The 15,605-nt window shown below is 39.8% G+C and overlaps 1 protein-coding gene across 3 annotated transcripts in view; it reads right to left on the reverse strand.

The window, feature by feature from the left end:
• The window catches only part of LOC144577990 (uncharacterized), a 206,605-nt gene that overhangs the window by 58,653 nt on the left and 132,347 nt on the right, over positions 1-15,605 (reverse strand). The window lies entirely within an intron of this gene.

The following is a 15,605-nucleotide window of genomic DNA, read 5'->3' on the forward strand; positions in this document are numbered from 1 at the left end:
TCGAGACCAGCCTGGCCAACATGACAAACCCCTGTCTCTATTAAAAATACAAAAAAAATAGGCAGGGTGATGGGCACGTCCTGTGGGGGATAAAGACGTCAACATATGAATTTCAAGGGTACACAAATGAGCCCCTAACAGAGTGGGTATTGGTGCTGGTATTCAGCTTATGCAAGCCTAAAAGGAAGATCAGTTATACCTCTCATATGCACACACACGCCATTCCACATAGAAACTGCATATAGATTAAGTCATCTAAATTAATGTAGAAATTGTATATAGATTAAATTATCTACATTAGATTAATATAGAAACTGTGGGCCAGGCACGGAGGCTCACACCTATAATCCCAGCACTTTGGGAGGCTGAGTCGGGAGGATCACTTGAGGTCAGGAGTTTGAGACAGGCCTGGACAATGTGGTGAAACCCCATCTCTTCTAAATATACAAAAATTAGCTAGGGGTGGTGGCACATGCCTGTAATCCCAGCTGCTCAGGAGGCTGAGATGAGAGAATTGCTTGAGCCCGGGAGGCAGTTTGCAGTGAGCTGAGACTGGATCACTGCACTCTAGCCTGGGTGATAGAGCAAGACTCTGTCTCTGAAAACAAACAAATTAGGCTGGGCACTGTGGCTTGTGCCAATAATCCCAGCACTTTGGGAGGCTGAGGTAGGCAGATCACTTGAGGTCAGAGGTTTGAGATCAGCCTGGCCAATATGGTAAAACCCTGTCTCTACTAAAAATACAAAAAAATTAGCCAGGTGTGGTGGCAAGCACCTATAATCCTAGCTACTTGGGAGGCTGAGGCAGGAGAATTGTTTGAATCCAGGAGACAGAGATTACAGTGAGCTGAGATTTTGTCATGGCACTCTAGCCGGGGTGACAGGTGAGATATCATGTCAAAAAAAAAAAAAAAAAAGAAAAACAAACAAAAAAAGAAACTGTGGAACTTACATATGGCAGTGAGTGATACAGGCAGCAAGATGTACCAGTGTTCTGCACGACTAACCAGAACACTTGGGATTGAGCCCAGCAGTAACACTAATAACCACGTGAACTTTGACAAGTTGATTAGCCTATATGGGATATGTCGTGGGATTGTGGGGGAGAACCACAAAAGCCAAAAAGTCCAATTCAAAATAGCAGAAAAAGGGATCTTGTTGACCCATGTCACAGAAAAGAAAAACAGGGGTAAACTGAGCTTCATACGTGCCTGGCTCCAAGTTCCTGGGTGGTGTCATTAGAAATGTTTCATCTGTTACCTCTGCTTTTCCTGGTGTTGACTTCATTCTCAGATGGGTTCTCTTCAGTTGATTGCCCCTAGAAACCCCAGGCTTAAATATCCCTGAGCTCAATCCAGCCAAGAAGAGAACGCCTTCCTTCTCATAGCCCCAGAAGTCGTGAGATTACCTCTAATGCATAGTTTGGATTACACAGTTAACACCTGGAGCTGGAGGTTGTCCGCTTACCTTGAACTTCATGGAGAACCTCTCGGCTTTTTCTTGGTTCTCTTTGTTCTGTCTACGATTCTTCCCGAGATGATTTCATCTAGTCCCACAGCTTTAAATGTCATCTGTATCTTGAAGACTCTCAATATATACCTGTAGTTCTGACCTGTCTCCTGAACTCCAGACTTGTGTATAGAACCGTCTCCTACACGAATTTGTGCTTACATGTCTATTATTCAACTCAAATTTAAATTTTTTTAATGGAATATTTGGTTTGCAGCCCTTAGCCCACTGTTCTGAGTCTTCCCCATTTCATTATATGGCACTGCCAACCAGCCAATTGTAGAAGGCAAAATCTGAGAGATCATCTTGATGTTTTTCTATCTCTACATTCCAAGTCCAATTCACCAGCAAGTTCTTTTAGCTCCTCCTTCCAAATACCTCTTGCATCTCACTTTGCAGTATCCTCCCAACTGAGCTCCTGGTTTCCTCTTTTGCTTCCTGTAGTTTCTTCTCCACACGGTAGCTTGAGTAATCTTTAAAAGATACAAACCTCCCTCCTACTCAAACCCCTCCAGTCGCATGCATGCATTCATTCAGAATAAGATCCAAATTCCAGCTGGGTACAGTGCCTCACGCCTACAATCCCAGCAATTTGGGAAGCTGATGTGAGTGGATCACTTGAGGCTAGGGGTTGAGGACCAGCCCAGCCAACACAGTTAAACCTAGTCTCTACCAAAAATACTGAAAATTAGCCAGGTGTGGTAGTGCATGCCTGTAATCCTAGCTACTTGGGAGGCCGAGGCATGAGAATCGCTTGAACCTGGGAGGCAGAGGTTGCAGTGAGCTGAGATTGAGATCAAACCACTGCACTCCAGTGTGGGTGACAGAGGTAGACTCTGTCCCAAAAGAAAGAAAGAAAGAAAGAGAAAGAGAAAGAAAGAAAGAAGAAAGAAAGAAAGAAAGAAAGAAAGAAAGAAAGAAAGAGAGAAAAAAGAAAAAGAAGAAAAGAAAGAAAAAGAAAGATATCAGATAAATAGATGATAAATAGATAGATGATAGATTGATAGATAGATAGATAGATAGATAGATAGATAAAATCTAAATTCCTTTCTGAGACCCACAAGGTTCTACACTATACAGATCCCACTTTTATCTCTCTGCTGTCATCTTATTCCACTCACCCTTCCTCATTTTTGCTCAGCAACACTGATTATCTTGCAATGTCTTGAAAATGCCAAGCTCGCTGCCACCACAGGGACTTCACACGTGCTTTGCTCTCTACTTGGAATGCTCATCCCCAGAGCTATCATATGGCTTGCTTCCTTACTTTATTCAGTTTTCCAAGTCAGTGAATTTCCTCAATGAAAACTCCCAACACATATTCCTTTTCTCCAGTCTTCCCCAGTCAAATTCTATGCTTTGCCTACTTTCATATTCTTGATTAAATCGATCTGTTCCATACATTATCTGTTTGTTTATTTCCTGTCTTCCCCACCATCATGTAGACTCCACAGGGGGCAGAGATCTTGTCTGTCTGGATGATACTGTGTCCCTAATACTTATGATAGTACCAAGCATATCGTAGGGCCTCCGCAAACATTTGTAGAAGGAAAGACTGAGGATGGGTAGTTATCTTTTGAAAAAAATTATGGGGATTAATTGGAAGAAGGAGAAATGAATATTGGGCAGATACTGGCCATACTATATTCCTACATAAAAGTATCTAATAATCAGGTCAACCCGTTTCCTGAGAATTCTCAGTAACTAAGGGGTACCACGTATCATAACACACATAAAAGTTCAGGCTTTTCCTCACAGATCCAAATTAGTAGGTTTATTCAGTAACTTAAGTTCAAGAAAAACCATTGGGATTGATTGACACTAGGGCTTGGGGTTAGATAGACTCTTGGCTAAGAAGTTCAAAAGTGAGCTAGGAGTTTGTGAAGGAGAAAATGGGAGACGCGAGGAGCGAAGCTGCCTGCACCACCCTCCGTCGTGTGTTTCCTGTTAGCATCAGAGCATTTTGATTGAACATTTTGAATTTTCCTTTTTTACACAAGTAGAATGATGGGATGGGTATTTAAGACAGTAAAGAGTCTATCGTTCTGAATGGGGCTGATTTTATTTCGTATATAAAAGTTGAACTACTTAGAATACATGAACTAGATCATTCTCTTCCTATAAATACAACAGAGCAGCATAACCTATTTTCAGATTATGTGACACCTTTTTTTCCTCCTGAAGCCTGCATTGGGTCTGACTTTAGGAGCAGGTGATCAACAGCGTGGCCTCATTTGCAATGATGAAAGGCTGACGTTGTTTTTTGCCTGTTTTCCTTACTCTCTTTCAATCAATTGGCTTGAAATTTTAGAGATATTTTTATTGATTTCCCAGATCTCTCTATCCATCCTTCTATCAATATTGAGTTCAAAGTTACCGGAGGTACCATTTGTCTTATTGATGTAATTCCTCCTACTTTGAATAGAGTAGCTTTAATCAATTTTCTTAATAATACAACTGGAATCTTTCCGCACCCTTCCCCTCCCTCGATTCCTAACTACCTTTCAACTTTAACTTCCCCCTTAAAATCATTCACTCTTTCTCAGAGCATTCTGAAAACTTGTACACTCAAGAATGAACTATCTCTTGATTATCTCTGGGCTGAGAGTATTCAACTTTCAAAGAATATCTTTTTAACTGCATGGTGTACTTAAGAAGGTACAAGCTTAGGGAGTCTTTATTTCCAGTGTTTACATGTTCTTTTCATAGCATTGGTCCTAAAGTCCAATCTCACTTTATTTATCTTTCTACTATGAGCAATCATTATTTTTATATATATTATAAATCTCTTTATTATAAGCTTTTTGAAGGTAGATATTGTGTTTTAGCCATCTTCGAATCTCCCACAGGGCTTAGCAAACAGCCTGGTACATAGAAGGCACGTGATGATTGTTTGGAGAATGCATGAGTGTGTGGAATTAAGGCTTCCACAGAGGCACATGTGTTATTCTCCTATAGATTTTCTAGAATTATTGAAGCGAACGAACTCCACTGGACTAGGTTTCTAAAGAGACTGGGCTTTCTTCATTTGTCTAACCCCAGGGATGAACCAACATGGCTCATGACCAGAATACTAAGGGTTTGTTAAATGACAGCACAATAACAGTACTTTTCTGTACAAGTGCAGGTTTGTTCCATAGGTAAACTTGTATCATGGGGGTTTGTTGTACAGATTATTTCATCACCCAGCTATTAAACCTAATACCCATTAGTTATTTTTCCTGATCCTCTCCCTCTTCCCACCCTTGGTCCCAGTGTGTGGTGTTCCTTTCTATGTGGGATGTTAGACTCTGCTGGGAGGGTGAGCTTGACAAAGAGCACTATGCAGATTGCATGGCATCCCTCTTCCCAACCAAATAAGGCCAAGCCCAAATACATAGAACCTTTAATGCATACTTTATTTCAAACAGAGGATCTTTGCCGATGTAATTATATCAAGAATTTTGCAATGAAATCATCCTGGATTACCTGGTGGATCTAAATCCCATGGCAGTGTTCTTAAAAGAGATAACAGAAAAGACAGAGAGAAGAGAAGAAGGTGCTCTGAACGTGGAGGCAGACATTAGAGTGATGTGGCCACTAGCAAAGGAATGCTGGCAGCCATGAGAAACAGAAGAGAGAAGGATGGGTCCCCTGCCTGGAACCTCCAAAAGAAGCCCAGCACTTCTAGCCTCTCGAACTGTAAGTGGACATGTTTCTGTTGTTGTAAGTTAACAGTATGTGGCAATTTTCTTCAGCAATCTCAGGAAACTGATATAGGCATGTATAATGAGGTTTTTCATTACACCAAATGCGCTCACCTTTTAATACTGTCATTTACACAGACGAGGAAAGGGAACTGTATTAGTCTCATAGCTATTCAGCAACAGACCTGAGTTTCAAAACAAGTTCATCAGGTCTTCATTGACCACTTCCTTTGTCCTAGCCCAGGTGAGGCTCTGGAGCTACAGACTCAAATTAAGAACAAACCTAGGTGCTCACCAACCAATGATTGGATAAAGAAAATGTGGCAATATATACGCCATGGAATACTACTCAGCCACAAAAAGGAACAAAATAATGTCTTTTGCAGCAAGTTGGATGAAGCCAGAGGCCATTATTCTAAGTGAAGTAACATAGGAATGGAAAACTAAATATTGTATGTCCTCACTTTTAAGTGGGAGCTGAGCCTCAAGGATGCAAAGGCATAAGAATGATATTGTGAATTTTGGGGACTCAGGGGAGGAATGGGAGCACGATGAGTGATAAAAGACTACCTATCGGGTAGAGTGTGCACTGCTCAGGGGATGGGTGCACTAAAATCTCAGAAACTACAGCTAAATAATTTATCCACGTAACCAAAAAACACCGGCACCCCAAAAACTATTTAAACAGAAATACAAATTTGTTTTCAAGCCATGTGATCTACCTTTGATGGGTTTTCAAGGAATGCACTGTCTTAGGCCAAAGTGTCAATGATTTCATCCTCACTTCACTTTCCAGCTTAGATACCCCACATATCAGCAAACCATCTAGCTTGTCTGCTGAGGATCCCAGATGCATCGAAGGAAAGAAAGAAGGTGAAAGCCAAACCGCAAGAAAGGGGTAATAAGGAACATGGCAACAATGTTGGACATTGGCTTATCTGGCATCCAGATGGATGAAGTATCAATACACCCCATCTCCAACAACTGGCCAGAGTCCTCCACCAGAAGATAAGATAAAGATAAAGAGCACAGTTTTGCAGAAAGGAGCTATTTTATTTTATATATTTGTTATTATTATCATTTTGAGACAGGGTCTCACTCTGTTGCCCAGGCTGGAGTACAGTGGCAGGATGTTAGCTCACTCCAACCTCCACCTACCAGCTTTATGCGATTCTCCTGACTCAGCCTCCTGAATAGCTGGGATCATAGGCATATAGCACCACACTTGGCTAATTTTCATATTTTTAGTAGAGAAGGAGTTTCACCATGTTGGCCAGGCTGATCTCAAACTCCTGGCCTCAAGTGATCTGCTCGCATCGGCCTCCCAAAGTGCTGGGATTACAGGCGAGCCCCCGTGCCTGGCCAGAAAGGAGCTGTCTTCTTGTTGAATAGTCCTCGCTTGTAGAGAAGGCAGACTCAGTTGAGATATGCCTCTCTCTGACTTTCACCATGGAACCCATTTTGCCCTCTGGAGTGATAGAGATTTTTTTAAAATTTCTGACTTCCCAAGGGAGTGCTTCAGATATTTTAAACGGCAATTATGTCCTACCTATGTGTTCTCTCTTTCGAGTTAAATCTATCATGTGTGCACTGCTTTATAGATTATAAAACACTTTCAACCTATATTAATATGCTTAACCTTTTCCATAGTCAGATGAGATGAGAGTATTTTCTCACTTTGTAGGAGAGGAAACAGTTTCATGGAGGTTAGGTGGTTTTCTAGGATACAGTTTAAATTCAAAGCCAAGAATTTGGAATGTAATTTCTACCACATCTGAAAGAGGCACATGAAAAATTAGGGGCAGAGACACTTTGTATCAGCTGCTGGTACTTTCCAAGAATCCGTTATCTCCTACAACACTAAACCCTCCGAATGTTAGGTAGGCACATGGCCACCTAAAATAAAAACGTTTTCTAGCCTTCTTGGCAACCAATTATAGTATATGACTAAGTTCTAGCAAAGAGACATAAGAAAGTAGTGTCTGATTTCTAGAATAAGTTCATTCATTAAAAAAAAAAAAAACAAAAAAACCATGCCCTTCTCTTCTCTCTGTCCTTTATACTCCTGGTTGGAATTCTGATAAGCTGGCAGGACCTGAGCAGCCATCATGGAGGCCATTACTCTAAGTGAAGTAACTCAGGAATGGAAAGCCAAATATTGTATGTTCTCACTTATAAGTGGGAGCTAAACTATGAGTATGCAAAGGCGTAAGAATGATATCATGGATTTGGGAAACTAGGGGGGAAAGGATGAGAGTGGGGTGAGAGATAAAAGACTGCCTCGGGCCAGGCGCGGTGGCTCACGCCTGTAATCCCAGCACTTTGGGAGGCTGAGGCGGGTGGATCAAGAGGCCAAGAGATCGAGACCATCCTGGTCAACATGGTGAAACCCCGTCTCTACTAAAAATACAAAAAATTAGCTGGGCATGGTGGCGTGTGCCTGTAATCCCAGATACTCAGGAGGCTGAGGCAGGAGAACTGCCTGAACCCAGGAGGCGGAGGTTGTGGTGAGCCGAGATCGCGCCATTGCACTCCAGCCTGGGGAACAAGAGCGAAACGCCGTCTAAAAAAAAAAAAAAAAAGACTGCCTCTTGGGTACAGTGTACTCTGCTTGAGTAATAGGTAAACACTGTTTTGAAATGGTGGATTAACTAACTAGGCAGGAACAAGTGATCATACTCAGTATCCCCAGTGATCATACAACTGCCCTGTCCTCCTTGGATTAAATATGTTTACATGAGGGAGAAATCAACCTGTATCCATTTCTTTTAATTTAATATTATCTCTCAAGGTATCTTTTTCAGCCAAATATGATTTTAACTGATATTGTTTCTAAACTTACAAGGAGACCGAACAGTTCCAAATCTTTAATTTGAAAGGTGCAGGTGGTTTGCCAGAGTCTTGTGAATTGCCAAAAACTGCTTTGACTGCTAAAAAACTGTAAAAATGAGGGGGTGTTAAAATCGGAGCTCTACTATGCTATGCAGTAGTTATGAAGAGTTGAGATTGTGTTTTTAAAGAATTGCTTACATTGATGCTGCAGAATGTTATTTCTTTCAAGTTTTTCAAAGGTTGAACCTTGCTTATGATAGAGGTTGGTCAGATAATTGAGCTTTGTTTAGTCAGTTTATTTAATAACAGCTTTATTGAGCTACAAATCACATACCATTCAATTCACCAATTTAAAATGCACAATTAAATGGTTTTCAGGATAGCCACCGAGTTGGGAAACTATCTCCACAATCAATTTTATAACATTGTTTTAACCCCAAAAAGAAACCCATGTCACTCCCCACTCTTCCATCCCCCTAAGCCCAAAGCAATCATTAATTTACTTTCTATCTCCATGGACTTGCATATTCTGGACATTTAATATAAATGGAATCATGCAGTGTGAAATTTTGTGACTTACTTCTTTCACTTAACATAATAATTTCAAGGTTCATGTATGCTATAGCTTTTATCACTACTTCCTTTTATGATCTAAAAATATTTCATTGTATAAAGACACCACATTTTATTTATCCAACCATCAGCTGATGGACATGTGGGTAGGTTCCAATTTAAGGGCATGATAAATAACTTTCTGTTATGAAGATTCATGTATTATTTCATCTTTGAAGATCTATATTAATATTACAAAGTTCTTGTTCATAGTAAACCACAGTTTAGCACTAAGTAACAACGACTGGTTTAATGTCATTTCTTGATAATTATTTTAGGAGACAAAATACGTTCTCATTAGGAAGCTGGAGCTGCAGTCATAGTGCCATGAGGAAAAAAGCGACATGTATGTAGGGTCAAAGAATCAAAACAGCAACAAAGATGCTAATAACAATCAAAACAGCAGCAGTCCATGGCTGAGATTCTTCTCTGTGTTTATCAATTTCCATTCATTCAGTTGATGCACGTTAATTTATTTGATAATTCTCCCATTGCTGGTAGATTTTGTTTGTTTCTATTATTACATGAAGATAAGCAGTTCAACAACCATATTCATGCAAGGGTTTCTTTCTTTCTTTCAGAATTACTTTCTCTGGATAAATTCCCGCTACTGGTTAAAAAAAAAAAAAAAAAGGTAAACCCTCTTAAGGACCCTGATGCTAAACTGCCATATTGATTACTTTTTTGGGGTTTTTCGTTGTTGTTTGTTTGTTTGTTTTGTTTTGTTTTGAGACATAGTTTCACTCTGTTGCCCATGCTGGAATGCGGTGGTACCATCTCGGATCACTGCAACCTCCGCCTCCCAGGTTCAAGTGATTCTCCTGCCTCAGCTTCCAGAGTAGGTGGGACTACAAGGCACATGCCACCACACTAGGCTAATTTTTGCATTTTTTAATAGAGACGGTTTCATCATATTGGTCATGCTGGTCTTGAACTCCTGACCTCAGGTGATCTGCCCACCTCAGCCTCCCAAAGTGCTGAGATTACAAGCATGAGGCACTGTGCCAAGCCTGCCATATTGATTTCTCAAAGCATTTAGAAATGCTAATTTCAACACACTTCAGCAGCAGTGGGTGCTAACTTTTAAAATGTTTACAAATACTGTCAGCGAAAAACACAAACTCTTCAATACTATCCTAATTTGCATATCTTTGATTACCAGTGAGAGTAAACCTTTTTAAAATTTTTCTTTTTTTTCCATATTTCTTTGCCGATTAAATATCTCAGGAGAGAGTAAACCTTTTTTATTGTTTTCTTGAAGACTAAAGCTGGATTACCTAATAGAGTCTTTTTAAAAAATTGAATTTAAATGAACACAGACTTAAACTCAATAGCCTCATGTACAGCTGACCACAGGGATGAAAACATGTTTGATTTAAAGATGATTACCAGGAATAAGAGCAAGCCTCAGTGGAATTTCTCAGAAATGGCTGCAAAGCTCAATTCCATTGACTGTTTCATCTTCATTAATGATTTGGGAGGAAAGAGTAAACAGTACTGAAATTAACTTCACAGATGGCTCTAAACTGAGAGGATTGTAAAAAGCAATGAATAATGAGAATCATATAGGGACAGAAAGGTGAGAACTAGCAATATATAAAAACCAATCTATCCTAGAAAACAAGGTTGCTGGGGCAGGGAAACAGAGACTTACATTCAGAGAGATACCACACTTCCACACCCACCAGACACTCATTCGGCAGCTGCTAGGACTACTCATGCCCCACTCACAACATGCTCTCTCATGGACCTGACCACTCACAGATGCTGTTATCTTTGCCTTCACAGTTTGCTCCCTATTTACGTATTCAAATGACTCCTTCTGGGGTTCCGTTCTGATAGAATTTACCTCCGCTCGGTACCTTCCTTTACTCCAAGCCAAACCCTCCCTGAACCCCTTTCTCCCCTGAGTTTCTCTGCACTTCAGCAGCAGCCTGTGCCTAAGCCATTTTAGCATTTCTAGAACCACATTTTGCAGTCCTAGAAACACAGCTACTCTGGTATGGTAGTTTTTGAATCCCCTCCCATAAAAAAATACACGGAACAAATAAGATAGCAAAACCAAAATTCCATGGACAATATCTACAGCAAAACCAGGTGACAAGATATCCATGCAAACACCAAAATAAGACCCAGAGATGATAAACCACTGCTATTCCTACCGCATGCATCAGCACCTGTGTATAAGGTAGAAGGAAGCAATGGAGTAGCTGACAGACTGAGACCAGAACTACTCCCAACATAGCATTACATATTCATTAATGAGTACAGTATATCAACCTGACAATAGTTATTGCTGTGTGTATTAGTCCGTTTTTTATGCTGCTGTTAAAGACATACCTGAGACTGGGAAGAAAAGGAAGTTTAATTTGACTTACAGTTCCATGTGGCTGGGGAGGTCTCATAATCATGGCAGAGCATGAAAGGCACTTCTTACATTGTGGCAGCGAGAGAGAATAAAGAAGAAGCAAAGGTGGAAATCCCGAAACACCCATCAGATCTCATGAGACCCATCCACTGTCACAAGAATATCGTGAGAAAGACTGGCTATCCATGTGCAGAAGATTCAAACTGGACCCCTTCCTTATACCAGATACAAAAGTCAACTCAAGATGGATTCGAGACTTAAATGTAAAACCTAAAACTACAAACACCCTGGAAGACAACCTCGGCAATACCATTTAGGACATAGGAATGGGCAAAGATTTCATGATGAAGTTACCAACACAATTGCAACAAAACCAAAAATCGGCCGGGCGTGGTGGCTCACGCCTGTAATCCCAGCACTTTGGGAGGCCGAGGTGGGTGGATCATGAGGTCAAGAGATCGAGACCATCCTGGTCAACATGGTGAAACCCCGTCTCTACTAAAAATACAAAAAATTAGCTGGGCATGGTGGTGCGTACCTGTAATCCCAGCTACTCAGGAGGCTGAGGCAGGAGAATTGCCTGAACCCAGGAGGCGGAGGTTGCGGTGAGCCGAGATCACACCATTGCACTCCAGCCTGGGTAACAAGAGAGAAACTCTGTCTCAAAAAAAAAAAAAAAAACCAAAAACTGACAAATGTGATCTAATTAAACTGAAGCACTTCTACACAGCAAAGGAAGCTATCAACAGAGTGGACAACCTGCAGAATGGGAGAAAATCTTTGCAAACTACGCATCCAACAAAGATCTAATGTCCATCTATAACGAACTTAAATTTACAAAGAAAAAGCAAAAGACCCCATTATGGGCAAAGGACATAAACAGACACTTTTCAAAAGAAGATATGCATGCAGCCAACAATCGTATAAAGAAAAACTCAACATGACTGATCACTATAGAAATGCAAATCAAAACCCCAGGGAGATACTATCTCTCACCCATCAGAATGGCTATTACTAAAAAGTCTAAAAATAACAGATGCTGGTGAGGTTATAGAGAAAAAGGAATGATTATACACTGTTGGTAGGAGAGCAAATTAGTCAACCATTGTGGAAGACAGTGTGATGAGTCCTCAAAGCGGTAAAAACAGAAATACAATTTGACACAGCAATCCCATTACTGAGTCTATGCCCAAAGGAATAGAAATCATTCTATTTTAAAGACATACGTATGCATATGTTCATTGCAGCACTATTCATAATAGCAAAGACATGGAATCAACCTAAATAGCCATCAATAACAGACTGGAGAGAGAAAACGTGATACATACACACCATGAAATACTATGCAGCCATAAAAAAGAACACGATTATGTCCTTTGTAGGGACATAGATGGAGCTGGAGGCCATTATCCTTATCAAACTAACACAGGAATAGAAAACCAAATACTACATGTTCTCACTTATAAGTGAGAGGTAAATGATAAAAACACATGGACACCTAGATGGGAATGACATGCACTGGGGCTTTCAGAGGTTGGAGGGTGGGAGGAGGAAGAAGATCAGGAAAAATAACTAATGGGTACTAGGCTTAATACCTGGGTAATGAAATAATCTGTACAACAAACTCCAATGACACAATTTACCTATGCATATATAATAACAAACCTGAACATGTACCCCTGAACTTAAAAGTATAAAATGGCCGGGTGTGGTGCCTCACGCCTGTAATCCCAGCACTTTGGGAGGCCGAGGTGGGTGGATCACCTGAGGTCAGGCTTTCAAGATCAGCCTGACCAACATGGAGAAACCCCATCTCTACTAAAACTACAAAATGAGCCAGGCATGGTGGCACATGCTTGTAATCCCAGCTACTCGGGAGGCTGAGGCAGGAGAATTGCTTGAACCCAGGAAGCGGAGGTTGTGGTGAGTTGAGATCACACCATTGCGCTCCAGCCTGGGCAACAAGAGCAAAACTCTGTATCAAAAAAAAAAAAAAAAATTAAATAAATAAAAGTATAAAAAAACCCAAAATGCTGTTTTATGTTTGAAACTATTTCACAGGGCACATCTTAAATCTAGGTATAGTCAACCCAGGCCAAGCAATATAGAGACATATTCTAACAAAATTCCTTTACTTATATAAAAAACAAAAATGTATTGGAGCACCCAAGTGCAAAGAGTAAGTCACATGTAAGGGAAAGAATATCAGATGACCATCATATTTTTTTATAGCAGTACATTATGTCAGAAGACCATGGATAACATATTTAATATACCAAAAGAAAGAAAATATGCGCCAAGGATTTTATATATAGCCAAGCTAACTTTCAGGTATAAAAGCTGATAAACGGGCCAGGCACAGGGGCTCACATTAGTGATCCCAGCACTTTAGGAGGCCAAGGAGAGAGGATTGCTTGAGGTCAGGAGTTGGAAACCAGCCTGAGCAACAAAATGAAACTTTCTCTCTACAAAATAAAATTTAAAAATATTAGCCTGGCACAGTGGCATATTTCTGTAGCTCTAGCTACTCAGGAAGCTGAGGTAGGAGGGCCACTTGAGCCTGGGGGTTCAAGGTTCCAGTGAGCTTTGATCATGCCACTGTACCCCAGCTTCAGTGACAGACTTAGGCCCTGTCAAAAAAAAAAAGAAAAAAAAGGCAGCTAACAAATGGTTGTTATCAAAAAAGGACTAAGAGAATATTGTTCTCATTGTTCTCATGAGCCCTCCTTGGGTGTCCACCACTTGAGCGTGACTGTCAGTTAGCCAAAATCACTGTAGCAAAAGCAACACAAGGGCTACACGTGAACATTAAATACATACACGTAGAGTAGAATATATAAGGACTCCTAGGAGAAGCAACCGATTCTATGTCTGGAGCAGGAAATGGACAGGGAGTCTAACATTTTGCCGTACCAGATCCCTAGGAAACTATCAAAGATGACCAAGAGTAATGCTGAAAAAAATCAGAAGGCAACTTGAAGAAATTCCCACAGGCCAAAAGTGGAACACTTTGAACACGTGTGAAAAATAACTTCAGTGGATTAAAACACATCAAATGTATTTTCGCTCATGAGTGCATCATGAGGCTTAAAATTTTAAAATTAATTGGTCATTATTGGAAGATATTAAAGAATTGAAGTTACGATTTAAATACCTGTCTTCTTGGTAACCAAATAGTGGAGGTGATAAGTTGATTTTTCTGGAATCAGTAATTTTATACTGAATGAAAAAGGAGCAATAGAATTAAAATGCTGCCATTTTGTAACTCCTGATTAATTAACATTGACAAGGAACACCAATGTCACAGAAAGAGAGACAGCCAGACTTTACGTGCCTCCTTTAGAAGAGTCTTGCCAAAAAATACTGAAGCTGAATCTGACCACACCTGGATATCCACGGCCAATGTACAGGAAATAAAGAGGACAGGGAAACATTTTTAAATATAACGTGTGGCTACCATGACTCATGAGAAGCTATAAAGGACAAAAGAGATCATTGCAAGGAGAAAAAGAGAGAGAGAAAGAAAGGAAGGAAGGAAGAAAGCATACATTAGATTTAAAGAGCCTTAAAATACATGTCAACCAATCACAATGTGTGGACCTTATTCAAACAAATTGTTAAAAAGTGACATTTATGGAAAATGGAAATTTGAATACTACCTTAATATTTGATGACATTGAAGAATTAGGGTTGACTTTTTAAGGTATGGTAATGATAATATTTTTAAGGAGTCCTTTTATAAACATCTATACTACATGAATTCAGGAAGCAATTATATAATGTCTCAGATTTGCTTCAAAGTAACATGGACAAAATATATGCACACACAAATGAATATAAGAATATAGGTAAAATGGAGAAACTATGAATAAAATTGATAGATTTGTATCAATGTCAATATTCCAGTTGTGATATTGTACTGTATATAGTTTTGCAAGAAGCTAGTATTGGGGAAAACTGCATGAAAGATACACAGATCTCTGTATCATTTCTTACAACTTCATGTGAATTTATAATCATCTCAATAAAAATTCCAAATAAAAAACAATAATATGGGGGATATTGATGGGGATAGAGACAAAGATGATAGCAATGAATTGATGATTGCTGGATGCTGGGTCCAAGGGAATTCATGATACTATTTTATTCGTACTTGAGTATATGCATAATTTTTTATAATCAAGCTTTTAGTGTACTTCTTTGTATATCTCTCCATTTGTAAACTTTTTGAGGACACGTTTTGTGTCTTATGTATCCCTGTAGCCCCAATTACTTACACAATAATTGGTTGAAAATATGTCGGTTGGATAAAATCATGGAGAGATGGTTAGAAAAATGGGGCTGTGAATGAGTGCATCAATGCTAATGGGAAAGTTCAGATAAATGCTGAAGGATTTCATCCCAGATGTGGTGCAAAACTCCAATGGATATCAAGTGTTGCTGAGCTCAGGACTTAGATAATAGGAGTATGGCAGACTACCTAAATGCTTACCAACATCTGATTAAAATTCCAAATTCCACTGAAATCAAGTTTGTCAGAAGACTTGTTTTGGCCAACTAAATATGACCAAAAGTCATTTGCGTTACTTCCAGGAAAA

Source organism: Callithrix jacchus, chromosome 1, assembly GCF_049354715.1.
Source record: "Callithrix jacchus isolate 240 chromosome 1, calJac240_pri, whole genome shotgun sequence".
NCBI classification, from domain to species: Eukaryota; Metazoa; Chordata; class Mammalia; order Primates; family Cebidae; genus Callithrix; species Callithrix jacchus.